The sequence below is a fragment of the Eubalaena glacialis genome, chromosome 6 (genome assembly GCF_028564815.1).
Source record: "Eubalaena glacialis isolate mEubGla1 chromosome 6, mEubGla1.1.hap2.+ XY, whole genome shotgun sequence".
Lineage (NCBI taxonomy): Eukaryota > Metazoa > Chordata > Mammalia > Artiodactyla > Balaenidae > Eubalaena > Eubalaena glacialis.
This window is the reverse complement of record NC_083721.1, coordinates 88,671,640-88,683,549: the sequence shown is the minus strand read 5'-3', so window position 1 is coordinate 88,683,549 and position 11,910 is coordinate 88,671,640. Positions and strand designations below refer to the sequence as shown.

The window sequence follows — 11,910 nt, the reverse complement described above, 5'->3', positions numbered from 1 at the left end:
TTGTTTTTTTATACTGCAGGTTCTTATTAGTCATCAATTTTATACACATCAGTGTATACATGTCAATCCCAATCGCCCAATTCAGCACACCACCATCCCTACCCCACCGCAGTTTTCCCCCCTTGGTGTCCATATGTCTGTTCTCTACATCTGTGTCTCAACTTCTGCTCTGCAAACTGGCTCATCTGTACCATTTTTCTAGTTTCCACATACATGCGTTAATATACAATATTTGTTTTTCTCTTTTTGACTTACTTCACTCTGTATGACAGTCTCTAGATCCATCCACGTCTCAACAAATGACTCAATTTCGTTCCTTTTTATGGCGGAGTAATATTCCATTGTATATATGTACCACAACTTCTTTATCCATTCGTCTGTCAATGGGCATTTAGGTTACTTCCATGTCCTGGCTATTGTAAATAGTGCCGCAATGAACATTGGGGTGCATGTGTCTTTTTGAATTATGGTTTGGCTTCTGTTTTAATTAAATTTTTTTCATTGATATATATTTGACATTTTATATTAAATTAGTTTCAGGTGTACTTTATTGGCCTTTGGATAGAAACGGGAATTTATTTGCCAGGAAGGATGATCCCATCATACTTCTGCTGGAACCAGTGCATGGCCTCCTATTTGCTGATTCTGTGTTTGGCCCCAATGCAACCTGTTCTGCACTTCTGTGAAGCTGAAACCTGGCCTACCCAACACCACACAGAAGTCCAGACCATAGATACCAGTGCTTGGGTCACATTTGATCCCCAGATTGATGTGTTCCTGGATCCCAAAACCAAAGTTTCCAGTATCTGAGCAATTCTTTTTTTCTTAACTCATACTTCATGCCTTTAGACTTCTCTCCAGGATTTCTTCTGCCTTGGCCTCACAATGGATGGCAATCTTTTCATTTCTCCTAATGCCAAAGGATCTGATGGTGTATCTAGCTTTGGAGAACACAGAGGTCCGGCCAGTGAGCTGCTCCAGCCCTGAGGCTGCCCGGGTCAGTCAGTCTCCATTCTGCCCCACATAGATGTTGAGGCAGAGCTTACAGATGCGAAGTTCCCGCACAGGCTCTCCTTTTCACTCTGATCCTGAGGCTTGGTGGAGAATGGGAAGAGTATCTGTGTATCTTCTTTGGTGAGGTGTCTGTTCAGGACTTTTGCCCATTCCTTAATCAAGTATTTTTTTTATTGTTGAATTCTAAAGGTTCTTTGTATATTTTGGATAACAGTCTTTTATCAGAGATGTGTTTTGCAAACATTGTCTTCCTGTCTGTGGCTTGTTTTCTCATTCTCTTAACAGTGTCTTTTGCAGAGGTATTATTTATTTTTTCATTCAAGAAAGTCTATTCAGCTGAGGGGACTACTCAGTAGACAAGAAGATCCCTGCCTTCATAACGCCTACACTTTAATGGAGAAAATGACAATAAACAAATAAATGAATAAACATATGACAGGCATTTAAGTGGACATAGTTGGGGAGAAAATTTAAACAGGTTAAGGAGTTAGAGAGTGACTAGAGAAAGATCACTCTGGCTGCTGTGTAGACCTAACGTGGCCCAAAGTAGAATCAACCGTAGTGGGAACAAGAGCAGGGGTGGGGACACCAGGTGGTAGTCTATTGCAGTCATACAAGCAAGAGATATGTGGGTATGGATTAGGGTGGAAGTTGTGGAGGTGATGAGAAGTATCCAGAGTCTGGACACTAGTTTTTATTTTTTTGGCTGCACCACATGTCTTGTGGGATGTGGGATCTTAGTTCCCCGACCAGGGATTGAACCTGGGCCCTTGGCAGTGAGAGCTCCGAGTCCTAACCTCTGGACTGCCAGGGAATTCCCTGGACACTAGTTAAAAGTGGAGCTGAACCCTATCCATTAAACCATTGATGTCTCTGTTGAAAAAAAAAAAAAAAGTGGAACTGACATATTTGCTCATGGATTGGATGTAAGAGAAGTAAATGATTCAGGGATGAAAGCTAGGTTTGGGTCTAAGCAATCAAGCGAATGGTGGTAAAACTGGCGGGGGAGTGGGGAAGGAACAGGATAGGCAAGGACCAGACCTGGGCATGGGACACTCAAGTGACGATTCGGGTGGAGATGTTCGAGCAGGCCATTGTGATTCAACTTGAAAAGTTAGCATTGGAGCTATACATGTGACTCTTCCACTTACGAGAGCATGCTGGATATCTCTGCAGGCCTTCCATATTCTCTCTCCATGCCTCTCCACCCTGCTCCCTGCCTCCATATAGACTAATCCATAGGGATTAAGTCAGTGGACTCCAATCTTCTGGTTTCCGGCAGATTCAGCCCGCTGGCAGCAGATCAGAAGAGAGGAGAGCAAGGTGGGATGGCTTATTCTCCAACTCCCTCCCTGCAGTTCTCCTCAGCTGCCTGAGCCTCTCTGGAAATTTACAGCTCCCGTCAGGCAGGCTTCCACACAGCTGTCTCTCCAGATGCAGGAACTGCTCTGTCCCTTCACCCCTTCTGGTCCTTGGGTGGAAACAGCTTCTCCCCTTACTAGCCTGAGAGTACTGCTGTCCTTACACTTTTACAAATAGTCCCTTTAGTGAGCCCTGCTTGAATTACTGTAATTTGACTGTGCCATCTGTTTCTTGTTGGGTCCTTGACTGAATTTAAAAACCTGAGATTGGATAAGATCACTTAGGGAGTGAGAAGAGATACAAGAGAAAAGAGATTTGCTCTAATATGAAACTGACTCTTTCTTGTGAGTAAATTTGAATTTTGAAACAGTAAAACAATAAGGTTTAATATAAAGCAAAATAAATTTTTTATGTTTATGATCTGCCAATTTCCCAGAAAAAGTTTTGTGGTGACTTTAGTTATATACCAGATACATTAAAATCACCAATGGACAACACATCTTTTATTCAGGTGCCATCTGAAAGTTTAAAAAATTTGTTGACTTAATATCACTGAACTGTCCACTTTAAAATGGTTAAAATGATACATTTTCTGTTGTGTGTATTTTACCACAATTTTTTTTAAATGTGTTGTTTGAAGATTTTTAGGTTTTATAAAGGTATTGTATTAGCATAACAATGAAAAATTTAAAAGACCACCTCTAATCTCATTATCCTATCAAGCAATATTTACATTTTTATTTTCTCTTCCTGTTGTCTATAAACATAATTCCACATAGCTTCAATATAATTTGCCATTCTTATCTTTTCATACTAAATTTAAATTTTATGATTCATAGTTATACTTTTTAACATTGTATTCACAAGGTTTCATTGAGTTGGTCAATTTTTTAAATTGGTGAAAAATTAGAAATAACCTAAAATAAAGTATTGTAAACATCTTCATAAAAAAAAAAAAAGGAGATTTGCGGATGGACTCCTAAGACAGTCTTATTTAGAAGCTGGAAAGAGGAGGTGGGTTCCACAAAGCGGAGGTCAGAGGGATGGGAAGAAAAACAGGAACACGTGGTGGTGTCCGGGTGGTGGCTCAGTGAAGACAGGTGCAAGAAAGAGCTCTCCTACAGTGCCCCAAGCCACCACTGCTCTGGGACTCCCGGAACCTCTTGCTGCCCTCCTTATCACTCCTGACTCCTTCTTGCCTCAGGTGGATTCTCTCTCATGGGTCTTGAAGTTGCTTTGTAATTTGGCTTCCGACATTCCCAGGTCAGCTGATATGTTATACGTATCTCAATCCTAAGGTTTGAGGAGGCTCTCAGCAGCTGTGCAAATGTACAGATGCATTAAGTATGGGAGGGGGGGAAACAGAGCAAAACCGCCAAGGAACGCACACACAGGCACACCCAATTACACCTGCCTCAGGCACTGTTCTGTGACTATGGCCAGGGCAGGAACTATTTCACATTCACTCTGATGTTGAGTACTGAACATAACACCCAGTACACAGTGGCAGCTCAGTACATTGTTTTGGATGAATTAATGCTTTTTTAAAACATGGCTTATCGTGATATACTATGCTTTTGGTGCATGAAGGCCCCTTTACAGACTTGACAACTAATTCCTTGAATTGCCCTATTATAATATGTCCCTGATTATGCTTTTGTATACTATGTAATGCCTGGGGTGAGTGCACTTTTTTTTTTTTTTTCTTCCCCCAAACAGAATTGTATTGAGAAGATGACAACATGAACTCTGCAGAAACAAAGGCTGTGGATTTTGGTCACTTGGGCTCTAGGGCCCTCAGATAAATATGTTACTACTGTACTTCTAAGAACAATTCTCTTTGTTTAAAGTGTGAGACTGCTATTCACTAATATCTTGGTGCCATTCCCAGAAATCATGCTTCATGTAATTGGCAAGTTTTTGCAAAGGCTGTTCGCTACTTGCAGCCTCTGTATTAGTGTTCTTGACTGATTTCCTCAACTCTGACTCAGTACAGGTGAAAAAAAAATCTCCCTCTTCTACAAAGTGGAGTTTGAATCCTGGCTGTGCCAGCTTCACAAGCAGTAACCTTGTGAAAGATCTTAACTGCTTTGAGTCTTAGTTTCCTTATCTGTAAAATGGGATTAATAGTACAGTTGATCCTCATTACTTACAGATTCTGTGTTTGCGAATTCATCTACTTGTTAAAATTTATCTCTAACTCCAAAATCAATACTTGCAGCACTTGTGCAGGCATTCACAAACATGTGCAGTACAACAAAAAATTTGAGTTGCTCAAGATGCACGTTCCCAGCGGAGTTCATACTGTAAACCAGTAACCTTTTTATGGTCTATTTAGTGTCCTGTTTTTGCATCTATGTGCTTTTTCTTGGTGGTTTTGCTATTTAAAATGACTCCCAAGCATAGTGCTGAAGTGCTGTCCCAGTGTTCCTAAGCACAAGAAGGCTGTGATGTGCCTTACAGAAAAAATACAGATGTTAGATAGGCTTTGTTCAGGCATGAGTTATGGTGCGGTTGGCTGTTAGTTTAATGTTAATGAATCAACAATGTATATTAAATAAGGTGTCTTTAAACAGAAACACACATAAAACAAAGTTATGTGTTCACTGGCTCATTGACGAAAATGTTGTGATCAGAGGCTCACAGGAACCTAATCCTGTACTTCCCTTAGAAGAAATGGTTCAGTATATTGGCTAATTCAGTGTTTGCACAGAGTTTATAAAAGATAGTTAGAATTAGGGTTAGGGTGCACCTTAAAGACCTCATTTTAACTTAATTACCTCTTTAAAGAATGTATCTCCAGATATAGTTACATTCTGAGATCCTGGGGATTAGGACTTCAACATACAAATTTTGGGGGACCCAATTCAGCCCATGACACCACCTATCCATCCTCATTTCCCACACCTGATTGTCTAGCCAGCCAAACTGGCCACTTGTCATTCCCTGAGGTTTCCTTGCCAGGTTTCTGGACTTCGTTCATAATACTGTGTCCTTACAGCATCCCCTATCTCTGCATATCTAAGTCAAATCTACTTTTCAAAAATGAGAATATTGACAAGTGCTCATTAAGGAGGTAATTAAGTTAAAATGAGGTCTTTAAGACTCATTGGTCCTAATCCAATATGATTGATGTCCTTATAAGGAGAGAAAATTTGGACACAGCCATGGGTGCACACAGAGGAAGGACCATGTGAAGACAGAGATAGAAGGTAGTCATCTACAAACCAAGGAGAGAGGCTGACACCTTGATCTTGGATTTCTCTGCCTCCAAAACTATGAGAAATACATTTCTGTTGTTTACAGTTGACCCTTGAACAATACGGGTTTGAACTGCATGGATCCACCTGCATGTGTATTTTTTTCAATAGTAAATACTGCAGTGTTACACCATCCCCGGTTGGTTGAATCCCAGGTGCAGAACCACATATACGGATGAACTGTGTATAGGGAGGACCAACCATGAATTATACTCAGATTTTCAAATGCACAGAGGGTGGGTGCCCCTAATCCCTGCATTGCTCAAGGGTCAACTGTATAAGCTACTCAGTTGACGGTATTTTGTTATAACAGCCCAAATGGACTAGGACACCAGGCAAAGGAGTTGGGGTTGGATTCTGTAGTTACTGTGAGCAACTGAATTTTTTAAAGAGTGATCCATGCTGTGATTCAAGAAAGGAACTGGAACCATTTTCTGAAGAGAATGAGCTAAAAAGGGGAGAGGCAGGAGGCTGGGTAGGTTATCGCTGTTAGAGCGATTCTTACAGGTTTATACACCTATAGTTGAGACTTTTATAAAACAGTGTATTGTAAGGCCCTGTTATAAAAGGTTGTTCAGGATAGTAGTGGAAGAAAAAGGTCAAAGGGTCTGGGACAAGGCCGGGCGAACACTCTCTAACAACACAATGATATTGCATGGGTTCTGGAAACTTTTGCAATAGCATGTTTGAAATTTTCAGTGGGGCCATGAGGACTACAAAAGAATTTTGCAGCAATGGCCCCTGAGCATAAGATGTGCTATTCCCAAGTGTGCTGAGGATATCACTGTGGATATGAAATATTGAGACCTGGCTTGTGAAAATAACAGGTCTCTAGCAAACATTCAACAGAGAGTCCTGAGCTGATGTATGTGCCCGGACAAGAAGTAGCAACTGAAAACTTACTTCATTTTGTATCTTTTTACTTCATTTTGGTTTTGGCCTTCTGGAGTTTGATCATCCTAGAGAAACTGTGGCAATGATTGTATGAGTCTGCAAAGCAGATAATAAAAGCCAGAACTAGTAGCTGTGTTTGTAGTAAGGAGGGTATAGTTTGGAGAGGTATCATAGGGTGGTATTGATAAGACATAGTAACTAATTGGATCTGAGGGTACAGAGGAGAGAAGCTGAGATTGCCCAGAATAACTCAGAGTTTGAATTGAGTAGAATAATTTCACTTTTGGACATGTTGAGTTTGAGGTACATTTCCAACTGGGGCATGTGAATGCAAAAGTCTAGCAGGCCAAGACTGGAATGTATAGACTTGAGAGCTATTTGCCTGTGGGTGACAGATAAAGCCAAAGGAATAGATACCAGGAATCTGCAGTGGAAGAAAAGATAGTTAGAGGCTGTGAACAGTTGTTCCCAGGCTGCAGTGGAAAGAAGTGGAGACACGGGAGTGATCAGAGATATAAGAGGAAAACCAGGACACAAAAGCCACCGGCAGAGGAACAAGTGATACAGTTAAGTTTGGAAAGAGATGGATAGATGAAAATACACAGGAATAGGGTTAAAGTGGAGGACACTCAAGAGAGATGAATTTCTTTTCAGAGAAGTGAAAGGCTAGCTCGTCTTAGGGAGTGGGGAAGGAATTAAGGAGAATAGAGAATGTTTGGAATATGCCCCGTGAGGAGTACGCTAGGAAGTAAATAAAGCTGAGCAAAAGGATTGCTGATCCCAGTGAGAATTCAGTTGATACTCTATAGGGTAAAAGTATAAAGGAAAATTGTATGGTTTCCTGATGTTTCCCTTAATGCTTTGCAGCTGTTTTAATCAGCACTTTTTCAGTTGCAAGTGACAGAAATCTCAATTCAAAATAGATTAAAGAAAAAAAAGGAAATGTATTGGCTTACATAACAGGAACGTCTAAAGAGCGTAATGATTTATGACATGACTAAATCCAGAGCCTCGAAAAATGTCATCAAAACTATATTTTTCTCCATTGTTTAGCTCTGCTTTCCTAAGTAGCCACTGCCAGCTCCAGAATACAGTCTACCTGCTTTAGCAAGCCCCCGCAAAAAGAGCCATTTCTCTCCCAACTTTCCAGCCAAACCCTAATATAGACTACAGTTGGCCCAACTTGGGTAATGTGACCACCACTGGACTAATCACTGGGGCCTAGGGGATGGGATAGTTTGACTGCCTGGGTCTGAGTCATACACTCACCCCTGAAGTCATGAATTATGTAAACCCAAATTGAGGAAGGGGTGGTTTGCAAAGGAATGCTGTCAGGTGAAACAACCAGGTCCACTACAGACCAGGAATATGAGAGGAGAAAACAGATGGGAGGATCTGTATCTGTCAGGATAGGTTAGGTTATGTACACTAACAACCCCCTAATCTCAAATGCTTAAAACAACAAAGATTTATTTCTTCTGTCGCTACGTGTCCATTGTCAGTCAACTGGGGCCACTCTCCTCACTCAGAGTGTGCTGTAGATCATGGAGGCGAAGGGAAAGAGAATGTGGTAAAGGAAGCGTTCTCTCTTGAAGCTTCTGCCTGGAAACGAGACTTTTCACGATTACGTTTCATTGGCCAGAGCAGAGGGGTTGGAGAAGTAAGACCCTACCAGTTACCTAGAGGGAAGAGAATTGGAAGTTTTGTAGATGGTCCTAATGATGACCCCAGGGACTAACCAAGTTTGGAATATTGGCAGAGAGAAGATGGCAGAGAAACCAAGACATGAGAGGATCTAAAATGTTTGGAATGTCCTGGAGCGGTGAGGGAAGGAAATAATGCAAGAAAAAAGCAGAGAGCCTGTGGGGTGAGCTACTGGAGAACAAAGGGAGAAGGAAAATCCAGTTGGATAGCAGTGAGAGAGTGGTAGAAAGCATGGGGGCTATTATATCTCATTGCATAGCTGGTCACAGAAAAGTTCATTGCAGCTTGGTGGGGTAGACTGAATTGAAGCTGGACCAGTCTACTTGGGTGAACAGGTGCTAAGGATAAAGACCCAGCTGTTGGTACTGGAAGACTGTCCAGCCAAGCAGGCAGAACACAGTAGTCAGGAAATATGTGAACCTACCAAAGTCAGGGTCCAAGTGAATGGTCAGCCTCAGGATGGATGTGGCCACTGGATTCTAGACACAGGTAATGTTCAGAGTTGAGATGACACAGAGAGGCAGGTTTCAAGAGCCAGGAAAGTTTGCCACAGATAAAGCCCCAGCCTTGAACTGGGGAGAGGAGAGAGGTCAGGACCCCTGGAGGCCTATGGGGAGAGGAGACTGTTACAGGCCTTAAACAAAAGGGAGCAAGATGAAAACCAATTTTATTCGTTGGTAACTTCTTGACATCAAGTCGAAGCCCAGTTTCTAGAAATGAAAAATAAAGTCAGAGTTCGACTGCAAGAAGGTCTATTTGCTTTTGAGCTTTCCAAATGGCGATGCAGAGCTTCCCAAAACCTTTGACCATGGAAGGTCAGGGCAGAATCAATGAGTGAGCGTTACTGGACCCAGCTGGCAAGGAGAGGAGGCATATGAAGATTAAGGAATTATGTTGATCCTAGTAAGAATTGTGAGGTCAGAATGTTGGAAAGTTTGTATGCAGCTGTTGAGGTTGATGGCGATAGATAGGGTAGAGAGAAGGATTGAAATCCTGAAACGATCAAGGAAAGTGGAGAGTATCCTGAATTTCCATAGATAATTAGAGAAAGTAGGAGAATGGACGTGTAAGTGAATGGTTTGGGCTTCCTTCCAAAACACATATGGTATTGAGAGCAGTGGTGGAGAAAAAGTAGGGAAGTAGCAATTAAATAAAATATACCAATGCCTCCTTACCCTGTGAGCACTGGGGAAACAATGGAAAGTGGCCTACATTAGAGATGACAGTGGTATTGGTGGAAAACCAAACTTTAATCGTAGTTAGTCATGAACTATATTTAAGAGAAACTGTGTTCAAGGATGTAGGGGAGCTTCTTGATCTTAGAATAGGGAGTTCCTAATGCCCAAAAGAAGATCCTAGTTAAAGACCAGGCATGGGAGATATGAGAATGGATGGAACCAAGGTATGAAAGGAGGGAACTGGCAGAGAGAACATGTGGTTGTGTAATTACAGAAATAGATCATTACAGAACTGTATTTGCCCTAATATCTTCTTCTGCTCTTTTCATGGACATAGCTATTGACTTTATACTTTAGTTTTAAAAGCAAAAAATATTAATGGTGTTTTCCCATTAGTGAGTTAACCAGGCAAAATTATAAAGTAGATTCAAGTATGTGACTGGGTTAGGACAGAATAATGGTCCCCACAAAAATGTCCACGTTCTAATCCCTGGACCCTGTGCATGCAAAAGAGACTTTGCAGATGTGATTAAGGTTAGGACCTTAATCATTTACTGGGAGATTATCCTGGGTTATCTGGGTGAGCACAACATAATCACAAGAGTCCTTATAAAACAGAGGTAGGAGGGTCAGACTCAGAGAAGGGGATGTGTTGACAGAAGCAGAAGACAGAGTGATGTGGGACCACGAGCCAAGGGTTGCAGGAAACCTCTAAAGCTGAGGAGGACAAGGCATGTGTTCTCCCCTTGAGCCTCCAGAAGAAACATAGCCCTGTGAATACCTTGATTTATTCTCCCTGAGATTCAGTTTTGGACCTCCGACCTTTAGAAGTGTAGGAGAATAAGTTTGTGTTGTTTTACACCATTAATTTTGTGATACCTTGTTACAGCAGTAATAAAACTGATCTAAAGACATGCTTAAGGGAAATCCAGGCTCTGACATTCCAATGTCAGGAAAAGGCAAGAAAACAAGGGCTGGAGTTAGGTGGCAAAAAAATGAGGGATTATCATTTGCTATTCCTCATCTTTAAAATTTAATAGAAGTAATAGGCAAATTCTCTCAGAAAGAAATGCCATGATCCTATGCTTATACACAGATTCCAGGGTGATTTGAAGTTATTTTTGTCAGTCTACAAAGAAAATTGGAAATTCTTCAAAAGATTCAAAGAAAGAGTTATAAATGACAAAAGAGAGAATAAAAGAATTACTGCATTTTAGAAATACTATTCCATGGCTTTATTTTTTACAAGATATTCTGTACAGTGTATGAGAAAATGAATTCTTAGAGCAAGAAAACAACTTGTGACAATAAATTCTCATAAACTTCACGAAAGAGTATTTTTTAAAGTTTACTGAAAATTCCACAGTTTTATAAATTATTATGCTGTAGTGTCATCTTCTAGGTCTTCCAAATCAGTTTATTTTCATTAGAATATAGCTAATTGTAAGAGTTAACTTCCTTCATATAAATATGTCCTCCTCACCTCTCTCCCTTGGCATCCCCCCTCCCGCCCCAGATCTCTTGTGGATGGTATTAGGAGTATGCTGTGATTTAATTTAGATATCTGAAAGTGTGTGTGAGGCATTGTCTTCAGAGGGCTAATTGGATTTTTCTTACTTAATGGATTTTTTTTTCCTTGAGTAACAAATATGCATCATTGCAAACTCCATACACTGCGAACTATTTGAAGAGGAGTTTCATTTGGCATTTGTTCTGTTAGCCTTTCAGAGCTGGGGACCACACGACAAACAAGGCAGGTCAAGAGTTAAAAAGTTGCAGCCAAGGGTGTGAGACTAGTTTGGAAGGCGTGAGCAAGTATAGAGTTCAGGAAGACCAGTGAGGTTGGCACCCTGGGAGTTCAGCTGTGCCTGGCTAGCCAGGGGCACAGGCAGAATCAAGGGAAGCCAGAGTGGGGAGAGCCAGGCCAGGCAGGACCCCAAGCAGTGTGCCTCAGTGTGCCAGTCAGAATTTGGATTTAGCCGGGAGATAGAGTTCAGCCAGAGTCTCGGAAGATCAACTCAGCTGCCAGCAGCCGGAGCACAGTCAGGGCAGGGTGGCTGAGTCCTGGGCAGCAGCTACCCCTTCCTGCTTTGGTTTTGAGCAGTTTTCCTGATATAAATGAAAAAATGATGAGCAGGGCCATCCAAATACATATTGGAGAATTCAGCAGAGGGCTAGATTTTCTGAAAAACAAATAACGACAACAAAATACCCCAGTTCCTGGTAGCTATACACCTTTTCTTAGAAATAAATCTTTTATTTATTTATTTATTTTTGGCCACACCATGCGGCATACGGGATCTTAGATCCCCAGCCAGGGATCGAACCCATGCCCCCTGCATTGGAAGTGCAGCTTCTTAACCACTGGACTGCCAGGGAAGTCCTTATCCACCTTTCTATGCATGATACTAAGTACAAAAATTATAAAGAAAATGATTGATGTATTAATATGAATGTCAACGTAAAAAAATTTTAAACTTGTATACATCAATCAGTAT

General features: G+C 41.3%; 1 pseudogene; it reads right to left on the bottom strand.

Annotated features, from left to right (window-relative positions):
• Nucleotides 1-552: 552 nt before the first annotated feature.
• The window catches only part of LOC133093004 (large ribosomal subunit protein uL5-like), a 22,089-nt pseudogene continuing 10,731 nt past the window's right edge, over nt 553-11,910 (bottom strand).